Here is a 19913-nt window from a genome sequence, read left to right as displayed (position 1 = left end):
GTTAGACTCCGATGGTGATAGGAAGGGTGATGAGAAGTATTTGATTCCTAGATATATTTTGGTGGTAGAATCAACAGGATTTGTCACAGATATGGGGTGAGAGAAACTGAAAGGAGTCAAAGATGATACTAAATTTTTTTGGCCCTTGCTACTGAAGGTATGGAGTGATCATAAATTTTGATGGGGAAAACTGCAGGAGAAACTGGTTTTGAGGTAAATATTAGAAACAAAATGTGGTCATGTTAAGTTGGAGATGTTTACTGAACAGTCAAATGGAGATGTCAAGAAGGCAGATGGTCTGAAATTCAGAGAAAAAAAAATAAGGCAGAGATATTAATTTGAGAGCTGTCATCATATGGGTGGTATTTGCAACCGTGAGACTCAATAAAATCACAGGGAATGGAGAGAAGACAAAGAAAACAGGCTTTCAGAATTAGGACGTCTGACAGAAAGGAAGAAACCAACAAAGGGACTGAGAAGGCAGAAGAAGGCTAATGTATTGTTCTGCACACCAAGTAAAGCAAATGTTAAAAGGAGAGAGACAATGTGTCCATTGCTATTGACTAGTCAGGAAAGTTGAGTATGGAGAAATGACTATAAGATTTAACAAGGTGAATGTTATTGTGACCTCGATTAAAAAATAGCTCTGATTAAGTCGTGGGGACAAAAAAACTGAAGTGAGTTCAGGAGAGAATTGGAGGGGAACATTTAGAGACATAGGGAGTATAGAGAACTCTTTAAAGGAGTTATTAGGAATGATGCAGGATCTAGAAGACAGAGCAGAAATAAGAGAGGGCATTGGGAGGGCCTTTTTGTTCTTTAAGCTAGGAAATAACAGTATATGTGTGTGCTGGTGGTATGATGCTTTAGAGAAGAAAAAATCAATGATGCAGGAGAGAAGAGAGATCATTGCTGGAGCAATGACCTTGACTGGAACATAGGTGATAGGACTAAAGCAGATGCATGGAGAGTTCTTTAAAACTCAGAAACAGGAGAGAAGTTAAAAAAAATCTGGGTACATACACAGCTGCAAGGGATTGTAGATAGATCTGGGTACATACACAGCTGCAAGGGATTTTTTGGTTGCTTCAATTTAGTGAAGTTGTTATTCAACTAATATAATGCATAGAACTAAAACATAGAAATGACAAGTCCTTCTTCATAGCTTTACTTCATTTAATTCTCCATATACCTTGACAGTTTATTTCTAATTATTTGCAGGCACTGAGCAGCAAAGGAGTTCATCTGTCAGGATATTATCTAAATACTATTTGTGCAATCAGTAGCTGTTTTTTTAGAATCCAGGGCCTCTTGTAATAAAAGAAAGAAGAAACCCTAGTTCCTTGCCCTTATAAGATAGGTCATGCATCAGCACAACTTCTTCTCAGGAGTTAGATACCCCATTAAGATGCTAATTAAGTGCTTGTCAGGGAGAATTATTTGCCCTTCCTCTCTCTTATCTGTTTTTCCCTGCATTTCAAATCTAGTCTGGCTGCAGAATTTTAATTCACAACACAGATATTCCTGGGAAAATTTCTGGCACTTGCAAATATTGCTGAAGTTCTCCTTTGGTAAAAATTCCTTCTCTAAGCACAGTTAAAATTTGACACTTGTACTTGAAATGACTGGAATGAGTCACCCATGAGAAAATTAATTTCAAAACAATATGTGGTATGCTGGCATACAGGTTGATGAAAAGATGTCATCCAATATTAGAGAGAATATACAGATCCTGGGTCTTTTGTTTATATGGGTGGTAGAAAAAGGCTTGTGTTGTAACTTGTAAAGCTCATTCATAAATACTGAATTTTAGGCATGTTGATGAGTGGAAATATGGACAAATATCAATAATTTGAACTTATTTTTGATAATAACCTAGTAATGTATCTATATAGTTGGATAGAATAAGGGGTCAATCATATAGATATTACTAACCTACTTGCTAAGTGGTACTTTTTTTGTTTATGAGTATTTTTATAAATGTTAATATTTACATTAGTTTGATTCTCTTAACATACTTACAATGGCTAGGTAGCTAAATTTAGAAGAGGAGAATCTGTGATTATGATCTGAGATCGGGGTATAGATATAAATATGTGTGTGCATAAATTGGACAAAAGTAATGCACTAACTGAATTACATAGTATGGTTTAACAAAGTGCATAATTAGACCTATAATTTAGGTGGCTAAATTTGAGAAAAGTTCATACTTTAATTCATTCATATGCAAAATGTCTATAATTGTTGTAATTGAGTTTAAATTGTTATGTAAGATTAGTCGATATTATTATATCTAAAACTTTATTCTTTTTTTTCACTTCAGAATTTTACCATATACAATTTTAGGTTTTTGTCCCTGAATAAAAGTATATCCTAATAAGGTATATTTAAATTGAATTATATTTTTTAAATAAGGGGCTTAGGTAATTATATATTTTTACTTTATAGTTTACATTAATTAAAAAATATTTCTGGCCAGGTACAATGATGCATGCCTGTAATCCCAGTGTCTCTGGATGCTGAGGCAGGAGGATTACAAATTTGAGGCCAGCCTCATCAATTAAGCAAGACCCTATCTCTAAAAAGTTATGAAAAATAGCTGGGAATGTGGCTCAGTGGTTAAGTGCCCCTGGGTTCAATTCCTGGTAGCAAAAAAATAAAAACATTAATTAATTAAAAATTCTTCTGAGTTACTTTTTAATAAAAAATTATTTGTATCATTGCTAAGTATGTGTAGTAGTACATTTAACAACTGCCTTGTCTAAATGTCCCATAAATAATTTCAGGGTCACAGTTGGTTCAAGTTAATACGGTTATATAAATATGGTTACAAAGAAAACCTGTTAATGCTACATTCCTTCAATAAAATTCATCCTGCCTGATGAAGAACATTCCATTCTAGAAAGTTCATTCAAAAGCAGTTTGACACATTCTGATAACCACAAAATTTATACTCCATGGTTTTCTGGAAATTGATCTGGGGGAAAAAAACATGGCATCTCATCTTACAAATTTTGTTTATTCAACAAACTGTGTGGCTATATTCTGTTATATTCACTGTAGAGAACAAACTTGAGGGGCTAAATTCTGTTACATTCATTCACTGTAGAGGAAACTAATGACAGACAGAAATGACATGAATGTGCAGACAGAATTAGAAATAAGAAAAGTAGAAAAATAGGCTGAATATTGTCAAATCCTTGGTTCCAGTTCAATGTTAAAGCCCAGTTAATTCTTACCTCAGTTTCCAAGAATTCCATGAATCATTCCTCAGTCCTTACAACAAATTATTCTCTATTCTTAAATTAATTCATGTTGAAATTTTACTACATATAATCCCAAAGACTCTAATGAATTCTTGATGATAAATTGCATTAAGTGACATGGATAAAGTCAAGGATTATTCCTGGTTACTGACTTAAGTGACTGAGACACATGGAAAGGAAAGGAAATTTGATAAAATATTTGGTGAAAAAATAAACAAATGAACTCATTAAGCCAAAAAATCTTGAAAACAAGTCAAATAGAACACTGATTCTACATATGTATTTATTTATACATATCATACTGCATACATGTATACATATTCTACTTATAGATCCCATATTTGCAACTTTGCTCATTCATTAAAATTGTTTGTAACCCAAACCAATACTCCATATGCTTTCTCACAAATTCATGGATATGTACAATAGCAAAAATTTTGAGATGTATGATGAACAAGGTGATGTTTTGCTTTCCTGTTTCAGCTTTCATCAGGATAAAACAATGTCCTTTGTGTGGTCTTTGGGTGCCATGTTTTTCACATTTTTGTACTTTTTTTGTTGGCAATTTTGTTATTTAAAAGGGCCCCCAAATGTAGCATTCAAGGGTTGTCTAATGTTTTCTAGATATAAGAAGGCTGTCATATACTCCATAGAGAAAATATACATTAGATAATTCATTCAGGCATGACTTAAAATATTGTTAGCTATGATCTTAAGGTTAATATATTAACAACATATATTAAATAAGATGTCTAAAAAGAAACACACATAAACAAGGTTATGTTCTGATTAAGTAAAAAATATTGTGACTAGAAATTCATAGGACCATACCTGTGTTTCCCTTAGAAGCAGTGGTTTAGTGTTTGCTAACTAGTGTTTGTGGCAATGTTATAAAAAATGCAAACTAAGCACAATCTGAGTATGAATATATTCCATTTCAAAGTATAGTTAAAAACATAATAATTTAGTGAGAAAAATATGAAAAGTACAATTGTTTCTAAATGTTTTTTGCTTAAAATTTCTTTTCAAGTTTCCTCAAAATTTTACTTCTTAAGATGTATCACATCACTTTGTTATCAAGTAACAAGTTTTAATTTGTTACCAAAGAGCTATTCTTGTTTTTCCTGAAGTTCAAAATATTTATCAGTTGAGTCACAGGGAACATACTTTAGAAAATTAGACTAATAAAAAGGGTTTCTGGTATATATTCATATTTTGAGTGTTCTTTTACACAAGATATAAGTCAACCATTGACAAAAACACTCTATTTTTGAGCAATTTTATAAATTTAAGGATGAAAATTATTCATATAACATTATTTAAAAGATATGGTTGTAAGCTGGAAATTCAGTCACTTATGTAGGAAAAGTGAGAACAGAATATTCTTTTATTACTGATCCTATTACATCTGTTATTGTGTCCTTTACAAATATCAGAACCGTATCAACTCTCCCAATATTACATTCTTCTTCCTTTTTTCCCCCAGTGGTGTCATTATCAATGCAGGGTCCACTACTGGCTTATAGTTCTTCCGTCCTTCCAACTCCAATCATGTTAATTTCTGTTCTTATGTAGCTCTTCATTGGAAGGGAAACATTCAGTATCACGTAAACTGAAACTTCAAAATCATATCACACTCTTCAGGCATAATCTTTGTTCATTGACATCTTCATACCTCTCTAGTGTTTTCTTCCTTCTCTAGACTATCTGTAACTCGCCTCTTAATAATACCCTCAATTTGCCACTTGTCCATCAACAAGTATGAAAATAATATTGCGGCACGTTCCTTCATCCCCCAAAGGCCAGCCTCTCTTGCTTCTTATTCCACAGAATGCTCTTCTTAGGTCTCCATAGAACTCTCTTCCTCTGTAAGTCCTTGAAGAGCTGGTGTCACCTGAGGTTCCAGCCTCACTCCACTCATGCTCAACTTCTCCCTCCACACACTTGCCCTGTGTGATCACACCAACTGCTTGGTTCAGTGGACTCAATATTCTCTACTCCCTTTATCCTGATTATTCCCAAGTGAACATATTCATTCTGAGATGCCTATGCATACAAACTTACTGCGTAGGTAGTTGCACTTGGGTGTCTCACAGCTGCTTAAAACTCAACCTAAGTCTTAAATTCATTCTCCACCTTCCAAAATTTCTCTTTGGGGTTGTGACCTTCATAGGTTCCTTAATAGCCCTTCATTTCTCCCGTGAAGTGAGACAGGAAAGCTAGAGGAAGCTGGGGTTAGGTAGTCCTGTTTGTGCAGTCTTTCCCCTTGCTGGACAGGTTTTTGATGTGAAAACTCTCTGGGCTTCTTTCAAAATGGGTATTTTCTACCTCCCTCCAGACAAACTCAAGATTTTTGTTTGTTCTCTGATTTTTACTTGAAGAACCTGGTGGGACTTTTGGGGGCAAACCCATGAAAATACGGGCAGCTCTTAGACAGGATAACAGGAGATTTTAACTCTCAAAATAGTCTACCCCATTAGCCCCTAGCATGAACTCATTATCCCTTTAACCGTTTCTACTAGTTACGGGCTCCCACAGCTTCTGCTCAAGTAAGCTACTCAATACTCTCTACTGTCTCTATATTTTACTCTTCTTTGACCAATATCACTTTTGTTTTGGTATAGTTCAGTCTAAAATATTTCAGATCCATTTATTACAACTTATAAACATTTTCCTAACATTAGACTTTTTATGTTATTGATGTAATTGTTTTATGTCTCACATATTTCTTAATGGGAAAACTGTTCTTTTGTGTATAATCTGTCAAAAACCCAAACCAAAGGAGGAATCTATAATGTCTTTTGGTCAAAAATTACTAGTAACAATTATGGTTACTCAGAAGTCACCTTAGGTATCGTAAAGATTCCTAGAAACTTTATTTGGCAAAATGCTTGACTTCTGGATCTGTGCAAACCCCCCATTTTAAGGGGAGCAGTGGTCATCCCAGAGAAGCCCTGGAGGCTCCCAGGCTCTTCCCTGTCCCAGTGGAGGACTGTGATGTGAAGTGTTTTTGGAAATGGGGGGAGGGGAAGTCCTAGTGCCAAACAGGAAGCATAATTCATTAAATGAAGGTCAAGTTTGAAATTCACTTTAAAAGATCATTGCAATTTGTTGACGGAACCATCAGATGTCAAAGAAAAGTTTTTATTATACCAAAACAGATGCAGAAAAGGGTTGATAGCATTTCAGAAATTTAAAGTGTGAGTTGTGAATATTTCTCCTCAAATAATGAGCAGGTAAGAATATATCCACATATGGATAAGCTGAACTCACCTCTGAGATTGTGAAAAGCATAGAAAACAGGAAAAAAGTGCATAGCCTATACTGCTGCCTTGCATGAATGAGTTGAAAATGTGCACAGGACAAGCTTAAGCAAAAGTATGTTCATATCTTACTCTCTTCTAGCATGCTGCCTCTGTGCCTTCTGACTTGTATGAAAAATGGCTTTTCTTTCTTGCAGTAAAGTAAAAATTGTTGGAAGGCCTCTAAGCAACTGTAGCAGCAGGCCCATGTTGCAGCAACGATTTTGATTCTAGTCACCTGGCTCATCTTCTGCACAGATTTCACTTCTTGTGAAGAATGCTGGGCCAAATCTGAGTATTTCTTCAACAGCACATTACATTTTTGTTATGAATCGCTGTTGTGTGAACCTTTCTTTTAGGGAATATTCTCATAGGTGTGTTATTGATTCTTGTAAGTCTGATGCTGGCTGTTTCACGTCATATTTTAAGGGTAAGGTTTTTACTCACAGTTGCTTAATATTGCTTGTTAAAAATATTTTAAATAAAATTTATTCTTATACATCTTCAGTATAGAACAAATATTTTAATATATCTATTTGAACAGTGACTAAATTGATTAAATTACATAAATCCGGGGGAAGAGAAATGACATTTATTGATTACCAACTGTCTATCAGTTACTGGGCAAGGTACTTACTAGAACTTACCAGGATGGCTTAGCCTAAGGAGTACTTCTAGAAAATTCAGAGGCAGTCGCAGTGCAGGGAATGTAAAAACATCCTGCAGGCTTTATCCTGGGTCCTGCTATGTCTCATCACCAAGTCAGCACAGCATTTCATCATGTGCTCCAGGATGTATATTTCTCAAAATCATTATTATTAGATATTTTAGGATTACAATTCTTCATTCTTCTACTGGCTTAGGGCAACCCTAAGAATAATTTAAATGAAATCAAAATGAGTTTATCTGGCATCTATCACAGTAAATACTTCAGACACCCACAGTAGATAGCATTCATAACTTAGCCTAAGTAAATGTAGAGGCTCATAAAGTAGCAACTACTATTGAAGAATAAATGGTACACTTTCCCAAAACTGGACTTTTTAGCACAGCCTGATTTTTACCACATTCTAGGTTGATTTCATTTTGTCTTAAGCTGTTTTTTTAATCACGTTTAAAGTTTAAAAGAAAAAAAAAGTACTAATTTTAATATATTTTTCTTGGCAGAGAAGAAAAGGGCATTGCACCCTACACTAAATTCCAGCCAAGAAAACAATTTGCAGTTGGACAGATATTCCATTATTTTTAAGGAATGATGTGTGTCACATGAGAAGCAAGTCTTTTTTTTAAGTTACTGAGAAAAAGATAAAATATTTTTATATAGTTTTAATATTTATATAATTTTCTTAATCTTGCCAGGATTATAAAATTGAAATGGAATTATTCAAATAGAAGATGGATTTAACACAGTAAAAGAAATGAATGAATCAGGATTAGGTCTAGCAATTACACATTGGACATTCTAGCTTATCCCTGACCTCTCTACCTGAACCAGGATCTACTAAGGACATTGATTTCTAGGCTATTCAGCATAAGAGGATCATTTTAAGGTCCCGGTTGCTTGATGAGGTGTGCTTTAGGATTTACCTTCATCAGGAAATAAATTCCTATTGAATTACTGTTCCACAATAATAATTTTACAGGGGTGAGCTCCAATTTGTATAAAGTAATTCTCTTCTTCAGTTCTCAAGATGAAGAGGTTTCTCATCTTATAATAAGATTATATCCAGATATTTTCAACTCTGGATTAAATCAAATTTAAAATATCATAAGTCAAAATTATCATGAAGTAAAAAATGCATTTAGTGAAGTCAAAAATGCATTTACCTAACTTAGTAAATGTCATAGCTTATCCTAGTTTATGTTAAATGTGCTCAGAACACTTATATTAGCCTATGGGTGGGCAAAATCATTGAAAGTAAAGCCCATTTTATGATCACATATTGAATATTAGTAAGACAGTATGATTGTTTGTCCATGTGATGGTGCTGCCTGGGAACTAACGCTTCCTGTTGCTGCCCAGCATCACAAGAAAGTATTACACTGCATATTGCTAGCCTTGGAAAAGATCAAAACCCAAATCATGGTGTCTACTGTGTACATTTAATTTTCATACCATCATAAATTTGATAGACTATTGAGGGAGTAAAATTTTTCCATGAAGACCTTCAGATTCTTAAGTCTAAGTTTCTGATGACAGTGCTCCCTGTGAAAAGAGATGAAGAAGAGATATTTTTCTTTCAGCCTTTTTGATAGAGACATATTATCCAGTGGAGTAAATACAACAGTCAGGAATGAAGAGGGTAAAGGTCAGTTGAACTATAGCAATCCAGGAACTGTCTGTATTCAGCTTTCATTTATATGCAAGACTTAGTTGATAAGAAGAAATATTATGAAAGCCTTATAAATACTAGGGGTTATAAAATTTGTGCTTTAATTTCGAGGAATTTTGAATTGCTGTCTCCAGAGTCAAAGTTTACAAATTGCATCTTACCCTAGAAACCTTTGGATTCCTACTTATATAACTATGCACAAACAATTGCATAATTTTACAGTCTCCCCAGTTATGCAGATACTGAAGTCACCATCCTTTAACATATTTTGAGGACAAAATGTCTGTGCTCCCTACCTCCCCAAAATCATATTCCGAAGCCCCTTGGGAGTTTGATGAATTTGAAGGTGGGACCTTTGGAAAATAATTAAGTTCAGATGAAATAATGAGGGTAGAACCTCTATGATGAGATTTGTTGAAAAATTATTAATTGGGAGTTCAATAGACCACTTGATCTCCTATGTAATTAAACCAAAGCACAACTCAATGTAAACAGTTAAAAGAAACTTAAGTGTAAGCAGTTAGAAACTACTGAACTAACCTTCAACTAGAGACTTTCCACTTTAATCAATCAAATATATTTTCTGTCTTACTTTCATAAAGATTATTATAGTTTGGATCTGAAATGTCTCTCAAAGGGCCATTTTTTAAAGTCTCAGTCCCCAGCCTGGGGCACTATTGGAAGATGATGGAATGTTTAGGAGTTGAGGCCTTCTGGAAGCAAGCGAGGTCATTGGGGGCGTGTCTCTGAAGGGGATTTTAAGACCCTGGCCCTTCTCTTGGCCAGAGTTCTGTTAGAACTCTAGCACTCTCCTTTCCAGCCACAATGAGGTGAACAGCCACCTCCACTCCGTGCTCCAACAAGACCAAGTGACCATGAACTGAAACCTCTGAAACCATGAGAAAAATTAATTTTTCCTTTTTATAAGTTGTTTATCTTAGGTATTTCTCATAGTAACAGAAAGTTGACTAATACCAGGATCATACAAGCAGTTTTCCTCTCTCCCTCTCAGTGGTATACTGAATGGCCTGCACTCTGGTGCTGATTCATGAGCCATTGAGAGCCACAGCCGAAGGGGCCCCAGCAAACTTTCAGACTGCCAGCTGATGATTAGCTCACAGCAGCCCAGCAACATCTAGCTGATTGGCTCCTCTGTGGTGATGCTCATTGGGCTGTTTCCCTGCCCTTTCAGACCATGAAGCTGCTCATTGGGGGACTATTTTGGCTCCGCCCACGGGACCCAGCCAATCGGCCTCAAGAGCAGGAGGATTGTGGGAGGTGGAGAGGCTTGGGGGAAGCCGGTGGTGGGGTGGTGGCAGTTGGGCTCTGAGGGTTTTTCCTGAGGAGCTGTTTTGTTTGGTGCCTGTGGTTCTAAAAATAAAGTTCATTTCTTTTGACAAGTGGCTCCTGAATTTTTCCCAGCCAGACTGCGGCAATGAGCCTTGAATGCTCAAATAAACTTGTTAAAGTTTTAATGGGACCAAGTTGATCTTTTAACAGATTAGTGTCCTTGGAAGAAGAAGAGACCAGAGTTTTCCCTCTGTCATACGAGGACAGTCTGCAAGCCAGGAAAAGAGCCTTATCCAGACCTGAATCTGTTGCCAACTTCGTCTTAGACTTCCCACTCCAGAACAGTGGGGAATAAATATCTATTACTCAAATCACCCAGTCTATGGCATTTTGTTATGGATGAATTTGGATTCATAACCAAGAAACAAAATGAGGTCAAAGAATCCTAAGGCAACACATCATTGTGGTTTGAAGAATTCCGGTCCTAAAAATTAGTGTTTGATGAAAAACAGAAGTAGTTTAGAATAATTACCATTTTAAAGATTCTTATTTATTCAATTTATTTGTGTTGAAATTACACTTATTTTCATCTTTTAAATTCAATGGCCATGACAGCCAGGTCTAACTCATCAGATTAAAATTCCCATCGACCTTTACTCTCTTCATTCCTGACAGTTGTATTTACTCCACTGGAAATTATGACTCCATCAAAATATTATGTACTCTAGGCTGAAGGAAAAAAAAAATCTCTTAAAAAAAATCTCTTCTTCATCTCTTTTCACAGGGAGCACTGTCATCAGAAAGTTAGACTTGAGAATCTGGAGGACTCCATGGAAAAATGTGACTCCCTCAACTTCTTCACTGCAATTTCTGGATACTCTTTTCTGCATTCCCAAATTACAGAATTTATGACTCAGAATTTAATATTTATAAAGAATTCTATAATTTCAGAATTTATTCATACATGTCTTACTTATATTATTTAATTATATGACATAATTATATGGCATGGAACCTGCATTTATTCCACGTGTCCCCAATATTTAATCTAGGACTGAGTAAGGTAGGCAGACAGGTAGACATGAGCAAGGGGATGGGAGGAGAGACAGAGGACTCACTCCATCTTGAGTCGTGAAAAGTCACTCCACTTCAGGTGATGGAAACCCTGCTCATAAACCCACCTCCTTTGCAGTCATTCACTACTTTATTAAACTAAAAGAGCCAGATGTAACCAGCTTAAGAGACTTTCCAACTTCAGAACATGGACATAGTGCTTCCCGGCTCTCTAATTTGGGGGACCTGGATTCATTGTAATTTTTATTACTGCCCCCCCCATACACACATTGCCTCCAGCATAGGTTTCAGTGAGGTATTGATACAAATTTCCCACATGGCAAAACCAGAGCAAGCACACTAACCTATGGTGGGGAAACTGCCACAAATTTATAACACATGAGAAGGAGGTTCCAAGACCAAATAAAGAAACTCCCTGGGTGGAAAACTCCAGACCATTTCCTTTTTTGGAGGCTACCTGCTCCATGCATCTCTGAGCAGTCTTCTTTTTCACCAAATAAACCCACTATACTTCTCTGTCTAGTCTCTTGACTGACTTGACTGAAATATTTCCAGAAGATAAAAAAAAAAAATGAGAAATGATATCTCAGCAAAAATGGTGCTTAATGAATTCTTTTCTATGAGTAAGATGTATCAAATGTATCTTTTTCAAATGTTTTTTTCTGTATATAAGTATATTTTTAGAAAAAAATTAGATTTTAACATTTTAAATCTACTTTTCAAATTAATTTCAAAGTTTTAAATGAATCAGTATATTTCCCTTAAAATCTAAGCAAAGAAACCCTCCTTTTGTGGAATATAAAAGGAATATATTAGCTTCAAAGAGCCTAATTACTCTTTGGGCATTATGTCTTTGTCAAATATCTACGATTGTCCTCATCACATTCATTCCTTGAATATTTTGCTAATTTGGATTAATTCCTTAAATATTTCACTCTTTTGCTTAGGGACAAGAACTAAAATATGAATTATATTATGATTACTGTAGTACAATGAGACTGAAATTTGAGCAGGTATGGATGTTGTATTACAGAGACAAACACTGTTAGATATATATAAGTACTCTCCTACCTATTTTAGGTAAAATTATAGTGAAGACTGTAAAATTAGACACTGTAAAATTATAGTGAAGACCATTGCTCTTGATCATAAAGTAGTTTGTCATATTTTAGTCTCAAAGAGAATATAACACCTATTATGTCATTTAAATTCAAATAAACATCAATCTGTAAATTGCCAAAAAAATTAAATATATGAGACACAACTCTATTGATAAAAATATTTTAATTTTTAAAAATTCCATCAAATTCCAAGTTTACTCAGTTTTCTAACCTTAAAAATTGTCATTATCAACTCTACAATGATACAAGGCTGTGGACCTACTGTTAAAGAAAAATTTATTCATGATATTTGTTGAAGATGCTAGAGCAGACTTTATTCTAGGGAGGCCATGGTGATAGGTACAAGGGTCACTGCAATGAGTCGGGGAGAGAGATTGGACTCAACTGACTCCATGGATGAGTGGAGATTTATAACCAAAGAACAGGGTGAGGCCAGTGGATGGAAAATTACTAAGAGGAAACATCATGGATCAGGTTTTCTAGCTAAACTGGTTGACAAGATTATTACTGATGGCAGGTCAAGATGATCAGAAAGATTTTCAGTAAATTTGAGGATTTTTAGTAAATTTGCTTAGCAGGATTCTTGCTCAAACTAGATTCTATAGGATAGGAAGCCTGACATTGGAAGCCTTATTGAAGTTTTAGTCAAAGAAGTGAATCTGTCATTCCTAAAGAACACAATGCTCAGAGACAAGAAAGTCAGAACTTACACATATCTACTAATTTGAGTGTTTTCTTAATACATTTTTTTAATAAAAAATCTTTACATTTCTTTTAAATACCTTAGGTCTGGCATAAGGATTTTTATATGAAAATCAAGAAAGTTTTTTTAATCTGATTATATTTCCTGGAAATGGAGCCCTGTAAATTAGCTCAGGTTTGATAATACATCAAGTTTTTTTTTTTTTTTAATCTTCTAGAATTAGTTTGAAACAATATCTTTGAAGACTTCTAATATATAAACAATCTTAAAGAGGATTTTTATCTTGTGTTCTTGAGGACCACAAAGCTTATCCCCGTGCAATAATACAGCATTGTGAACACCCACAGAGGGTGAAAAGCTACAGTATGCTAAGTCCCTTCAAAAACATTCCTGAGAAGAACAATGTAAATTGTATACAGCTCTCTCAGATCATAGAATAATTACGGAAATTGTTGTAGATACTTTTAGAGTGTCTCCAGTTAGACATTTCTTTTTTTTTTTTCAAATAACTTAGAAATCATGTAATCAAGTTTATGCTTTTAATTTCATACAGCGAACATAATTTGGCTCTATATAATACTAAGCACTTAAATTTCCTTTACAAGTTTAAATACTGTAATATGTAAACACTCTTCATAGGAGAAGAGAACAAAGGAAAGGCAATAAAACAAGTCAGTGATACGTGGTTGGGGATGAGCAGAGAGGATAAGTGAAAATAGTAGAAAAGAAAACAGAAAATGCCATGAGTTCAAAAATATGAAGTAGTTAAGAACTAAATACAATAGTAGCAAAATATTTTTCCCCTAAGAGCAGGGGCCTCTAAATATCACTTTATCTTCAGCCTTGATAATAATATGGAGAAAAGGAAATGAAGCTTGTGATTTGTTTCTGATAATGGAGGGGGAAGGTATTTGTAAAGAAAATTTCATTTTACTTTTTGCACAACAATTTGTGGTAGGTAGAATTCTGAGATGTGCCTCCATATCCCCACCTGCTGCTACAGGCACCCTATCCAGTCTTCTCCTGGGTAGAATTTGGTATATCACAAGATGGCACTCTTATGATTAGGTCACATGAACTGATAGATCTGAAGGGAAGCCAATGGTTGCCAAAGGAAATAGAATGGGCCATGAACCCATTTTTTTTTTTTTTAGAGAGAGATTTTTTTTTTAATATTTATTTTTTAGTTTTCGGTGGACACAATATTTTTATTTGTGTGTGGTCCTGAGGATCGAACCCAGCGCCCCGTGCATGCCAGGTGAGCCACATCCCCAGCCCAAGAACCCATTTTTAATGGATTTTAACCAAGGTGATATAGGAGACTTCACCATTCAATGGGGGAGATTAAGACTTTTATCCAAAATGCTCAGCCTGTATGGTGAAAAATAGAGGACAGTGTCCAGGGTATAACAGAGAGGAGCCTCTTTATAACTAAAAACTTCAATTCCCCCAGTTTCCAGATAAATGTTTTTTTTTTTTCCTGCAAAATAAGTTTCCTCAAGCTAAAAAAGAAAACTGAGGAACTGGCCCCCTAAACTGGGCAGGTGTCAGCAAGGATTGAAAAAACTGAAATTATAACACCTTTGTCAGCACAGTCTGGCTAAATCTGTATAGGTAAATTTTCTATAAATCATACCATTCCTAGACAACTGAGGAAAGTAGGTTAGCAAACTTTCCAGTTTTGTGCAAACTGTGATTAAATTAAAATTTCCTTTAATCATCATTTACTTATTTCCTCTGTGGGTGGACAACCAAATCCTGTCAGAAAATCAGCAAGGTTGCAGGCCTAGGGTGCTAGTAAAAAGAGCAACCACAGACACTGAAAATTGAGGTGGAGATCCTGGAAAGGAGAAAGCCAGAGAACAGAAGCGCCAAATTGTTCGTATATGTTGTATACTTCTCTGGCTATCCCCCAAAACATGCTTGGATGGGAAAAACTCTAGTGAAACTAAGAGAATTAAATGGAGACACAAGTTACTATTCAAGATAGAGTCTGTAGTATAAATGCACAAATATGTATGCACTTAATAACAGAGCTTCCACATACAGAGAGCAGAGATTGTCAGAATTAAAAATGAAAAAATGCACTTCTACAACCATGGTTAGATCTCGGCACTCCTCTTTGAGCAACTGAGAGAACCAGACAAAAACAGAGTGAACTACGGATGATCTGAACAACACTACAATTACCTTGCTCTGTGTATTAGTTTCTACTGCTTCTATGCAAATTATCACCAAATGGAGGCTTAAAACTATTGGTTTTATTATCCCACAGTTCTGGAGGACAGAACACCAAAATGGATTCTACTGGGTCAAAAATCAAGGAACTAGCAGGGCTGTGCTTCCCCTAGAGGCGCTATGGGAGAATGCACTGTTTTATCTTTTCCAAATTCCAGAGGCCCTTCTCTGTATTTTCAAAGTCAGCAATTTGGTATATTCAGACCCTTCTGATTTTGTCGTGAGACTGTTTTGTTTTTCCTTTCTCTGATCCAATGCCTTTCTTCTTATAAACATCACTGTGTTCCTATTGGACCCAAACAAATAATTCAGGTTAATTTATAAACATCAGTAATTCTCCTTTAACATAGGCACAGATTCTGATGATTAGGAAATTTACATGTTTAAGGGTCATTATTTTATATTCTACAACCTAGATAATGATTACAGATTACTATACCCAGCAACTACAAAATATGTTTTAATGTAAAATTGTAAATTTACATTCAATGCATTATAAATTTACCATGTTGACTCATATAATGAGTCATACAAAAAAAATACTTAATGAATTGAATAGAATTTAAACCATACAGAGTATGATTTCTTCTCCTTTTTCTTCTCTCAGTGGAACTAGAGAATAATAGCAGATGTCTAGGAACTCTCCAAATATTTGAAAATTAGGCAACATATTTCTAAGTAACCCACAATGCATGAAATTACAATGAAAATCAGAAAATTTTACAAACTAAATGATAATGATAATACAACATGAGAAATTTCCTGGAATATGACTGAAGCAATTTTTAAGAGAAAAGTCAAAAATTTAAATGCCTATGTTTAAAAAAAAGTCAGTGACTTAAGATTCTACCAAAAAATAATTAGATAAGTAAAAAATAGTAATAATAGTAGTAAGTCCAGCCAGCCATAGTGGCATGCACATACCTGTAACCCAGAGACTCAGGGGGCTGAGGTAGTAGGATCACAAGTTCAAAGTCAGCCTCAGCAATGTAGCAAAGCCCTACGCAACTTAATGAGACCCTGTCTCAAAATAAAAAATAAAAAGAGCTTGGGATGTGACTTAGTGGTTAAGTACTCCTGGCTTCAACCCCTGGTACCAATAAGGAAAAAGAAAGAAAGAAAGATAAGTCCAAAATAAGTAACAGAAAAGAAATAGTTTTGACTCTAGAACAAGAGTTCGAAGCAAAGAAAAAGGAGTTTAGGGAAAAGATGTTTTGATAGCAAAGGGAGGTGAAATGTAAGCTATAGGGATTTCAAGCTGTCAGTTTAGATAAGTTGAGGCACACTCAGTAGGAAAACCATTTACTTGAACCAAACTGAGGATGATCTTCTGTGAGGAATGAATTTTATCATCTAAAATTAGTGCCCTCTCAAATGACAGCCTAGAGATCTGAATTTCTGTAGATTAAAAAAAGAACAAAGAAAATAGTTACAGCAAACAGTTTGAAACAGTTTATTAAGATCGCACTGGTTTTAGATAAGAATTGTGATAAGAAGGAAGAGGCTTTTACTGGGGTTGTTATCTTTATGGCATCAAGGAGTCTGCAGAAACCCGCCCTGCTACCCCAGAGTGACCTCAGTGACTAAAGTTTCACACCCCAACTTTCCCTGGCTAAAGAATTTTTTTGTGACCTTGTTTCATTGTGTGTGTGTGTGTGTGTGTGTGTGTGTAGTGGGGGGTGGATTTTAAATCCTTTCTCAGAGGTTTAGGAAAGACATGGAAGGGAAAATTAATAAAATCGCACGAACTACGGCAGGACAGTTCTCCAGGTGACTTGGACAGACCCATTTCTCCCTACTCCTTGCTCAAGAATAACAGTAGAATGTGCCGGAATGAAACATCCTGAAATAAAGAGGGACTGATCTGAACAACCCTGGTTTTGTTTTAGTCCCCCCTAGAACAGGATGGTTTGCAATGTTTTAGCCCAGCGGTCAATATCCCTGGGGTATAAAACCCAGGGTGACTGCTCTTTTGGATTCCTTAGCAAATGGGACAGACACCAGTGAGATTTCATCTAACCCAGGCAGCTTCCCTACACCTTAGGGGACTGGTTCACAATGAATCATAGGCTTCTGTTGACCCTTGATGCTTATCTGTAAGCAACCTGGTTCTTGTAAATTGTGTGTGGTGCTATTCTGTCTCATTGGATGAAAGCAGGTTTGAAGTCAGTTTATCATGAACCCACTTCATATGCAGCAGAATAAACACAAATAAGGAGTGATGCTTCTAAACACACATAAGGGTCATTTGATTAGAACTAAGAAACAGGGGCAAAATAAGACAGAAACTTACAGAAAGTTGAAAGTTATATAGAAAAGATGTCACATATGAACGGTAAAAGAAATTTCACATTTATAATTCAGTACCCCTGAAGGAAATAATAAACAACAAAATAAATCTATATGAGAATGTGTGTTTATACAATTAATATTTGAAATCATTCTGTTCTTGAGTGAACAAAAAAATTGCCACCAGACTGTGTCTCCTACTGACTTCTAAGAATGTATTTCACTTAGATTGTTTCCTCTGCGGTCACCAAAATGTACAATGGGACTTCCCCCAACCAGACACAATTTTGCATCATATTCTGTAGCAGATTCTCCAGTGGATACCAGCTCAGTGTAATTTACTTCGCTTCAAATGCTGACAGTCTTCACCAGGACATAGTGTCACATCCTTCAGGTTGAGGGCTCCACCATGCATGACTGTCCCCAGTTCAGATGTCCATGGCAAGTACAGCATGCAACCTGTGCTTATGACTAACCAGCTATAAATTGGGGTGCATATGACTGCCTCCTCAGGTTTGATTAATTTGCTAGAGTGGCTCATAGAACTTAGGGAAACATTTAATTTACACTTCCTTCTTTATTATAAAGGATATAAAAAAAGGATACAGGTGAATAATCAAATGACAGAACTGCACAGCATGAGGTACAGGAGAAGGGGAATGGAGCTCCAGGTCCTGTTCAGGCACATCAACTTCCAGGTTTAGCTGTCTGGAAGCTCCCCAGATCAGTTCTTTTGGGTTTTATGGAATTTTTATTACATAGGCATAAATGATCAAATCATTGGCCCATTGGTGATCAACTTAACCTTCAGTTCTTCTTCCTCCCTGGAGATTGGACAGTGAAATCAAAAGTCCTAAGAGTCCAGTTATACGTTGGTCTATCAGGTGGCCAGACTCATTCTGAAGCATCTAAGGGCTGCCAGTAACTAGTCATCTCATTAACATTTTGGGAGTTTAGTCTCCAAAAATCTCATGCTGGAATTATCCTCCCACACTGATTTGCAACGCTAGAGATGAAACCCAGGATCTGTGCATGCTAGGCAAGTGCTACCACGGAACTACACTCCAGCCCATATCAAGAGTTTCAGGAGCTATATGTCAGGAATAGGACAAGTCAGAGAAGAGATATAATCACCATAAATTACAATGTCATATTAAGATGCCAAAAACTTTTTTTTTAAATGTTGCTCTTTTATTCTTGAGTTCAGATAGTGAGAGTTCAGACAAGAATGGTTAAAAGGAACACCTGCATATTTGTGTACACGTGCATGTGCCATGTGTGTCCTTGTGTGTATACATAAGAAAACCTAGAAATAAAACAAGAATTGAATCTTCAGGTTGGCAGGACATACTGAGTACAAATAACAAGAAGCCATCAAAATCAGAGTAAGTGGTGGCAGGTCCTAGAAGAATTGGGTTAGCTTCATACAGAAAGCAAGGACTCTTTTGTATCTAGACAGAGATCAAATCACCAATAATAGAAAATAGAACCAGGCTGTAATTAGATTTCTTCAGAGCAGCCTTCAGTTCTTGAAGACAATGAAACAATTCTATAAATTCTTTAATATAAAAATATACCACTCCTCGACAATTTCATATAAAGAAAAGAAACATCCAATACGTAAAGACTTGAGAAATTTAGTTTCTGTGAACCCTTCATGAAGAAGTTACTAGAGAAAATCCTGAAACCAATCAGAAAATAAAGCAATAATACTGGCTATGTGCATAGATTTAACTAACTATAGGACTAAAAAAAATTAGTGGCTATGAGAGAAGAAAATTGAAAAGAGATGGTGAAGAAAATATATTCACATTTTGATACTACTTTATAAATACTGTTTAACAAAATAGGTGATTAAGTGTAAAATTTAGGATGGTAACCCACCTCGACCCATTACAATAAAAATGCAACCTTTTAGATTGTCAGCTCACACTTCAAAGTAAAGCAAGCTATGTAGCAAAACTTGTACAAACAAAAATCTTTAAAACCAGAAAGCATAAATAAAATATGACAGAACTAGGAGCAAATATCTGTCATATCAATACATGAAATGCATTGAATTTACCAAATGTCTCAGTTTGGTTCTCCTGGAAGCAGAGGCAGATAAGATCAAGTGATTTATTGAAAGGAAGTGCCTCAGAAGAAAGGACTGAGTGAGTCAGGAGTGGGTAAGGATTAAAATATTAAACAAGTATAGTCTCAGCAAAGCGTAATTTCAATTTACTTCCAAAGAGAAGTCGTGGGACAAAAATTACATCCCAGAGTTAGTTTCCTTTTGAAGCAAACGGCCTTTCATA

Source organism: Urocitellus parryii, chromosome 10, assembly GCF_045843805.1.
Source record: "Urocitellus parryii isolate mUroPar1 chromosome 10, mUroPar1.hap1, whole genome shotgun sequence".
Classification (NCBI taxonomy): Eukaryota; Metazoa; Chordata; class Mammalia; order Rodentia; family Sciuridae; genus Urocitellus; species Urocitellus parryii.
This window is presented reverse-complemented; position numbering follows the sequence as displayed.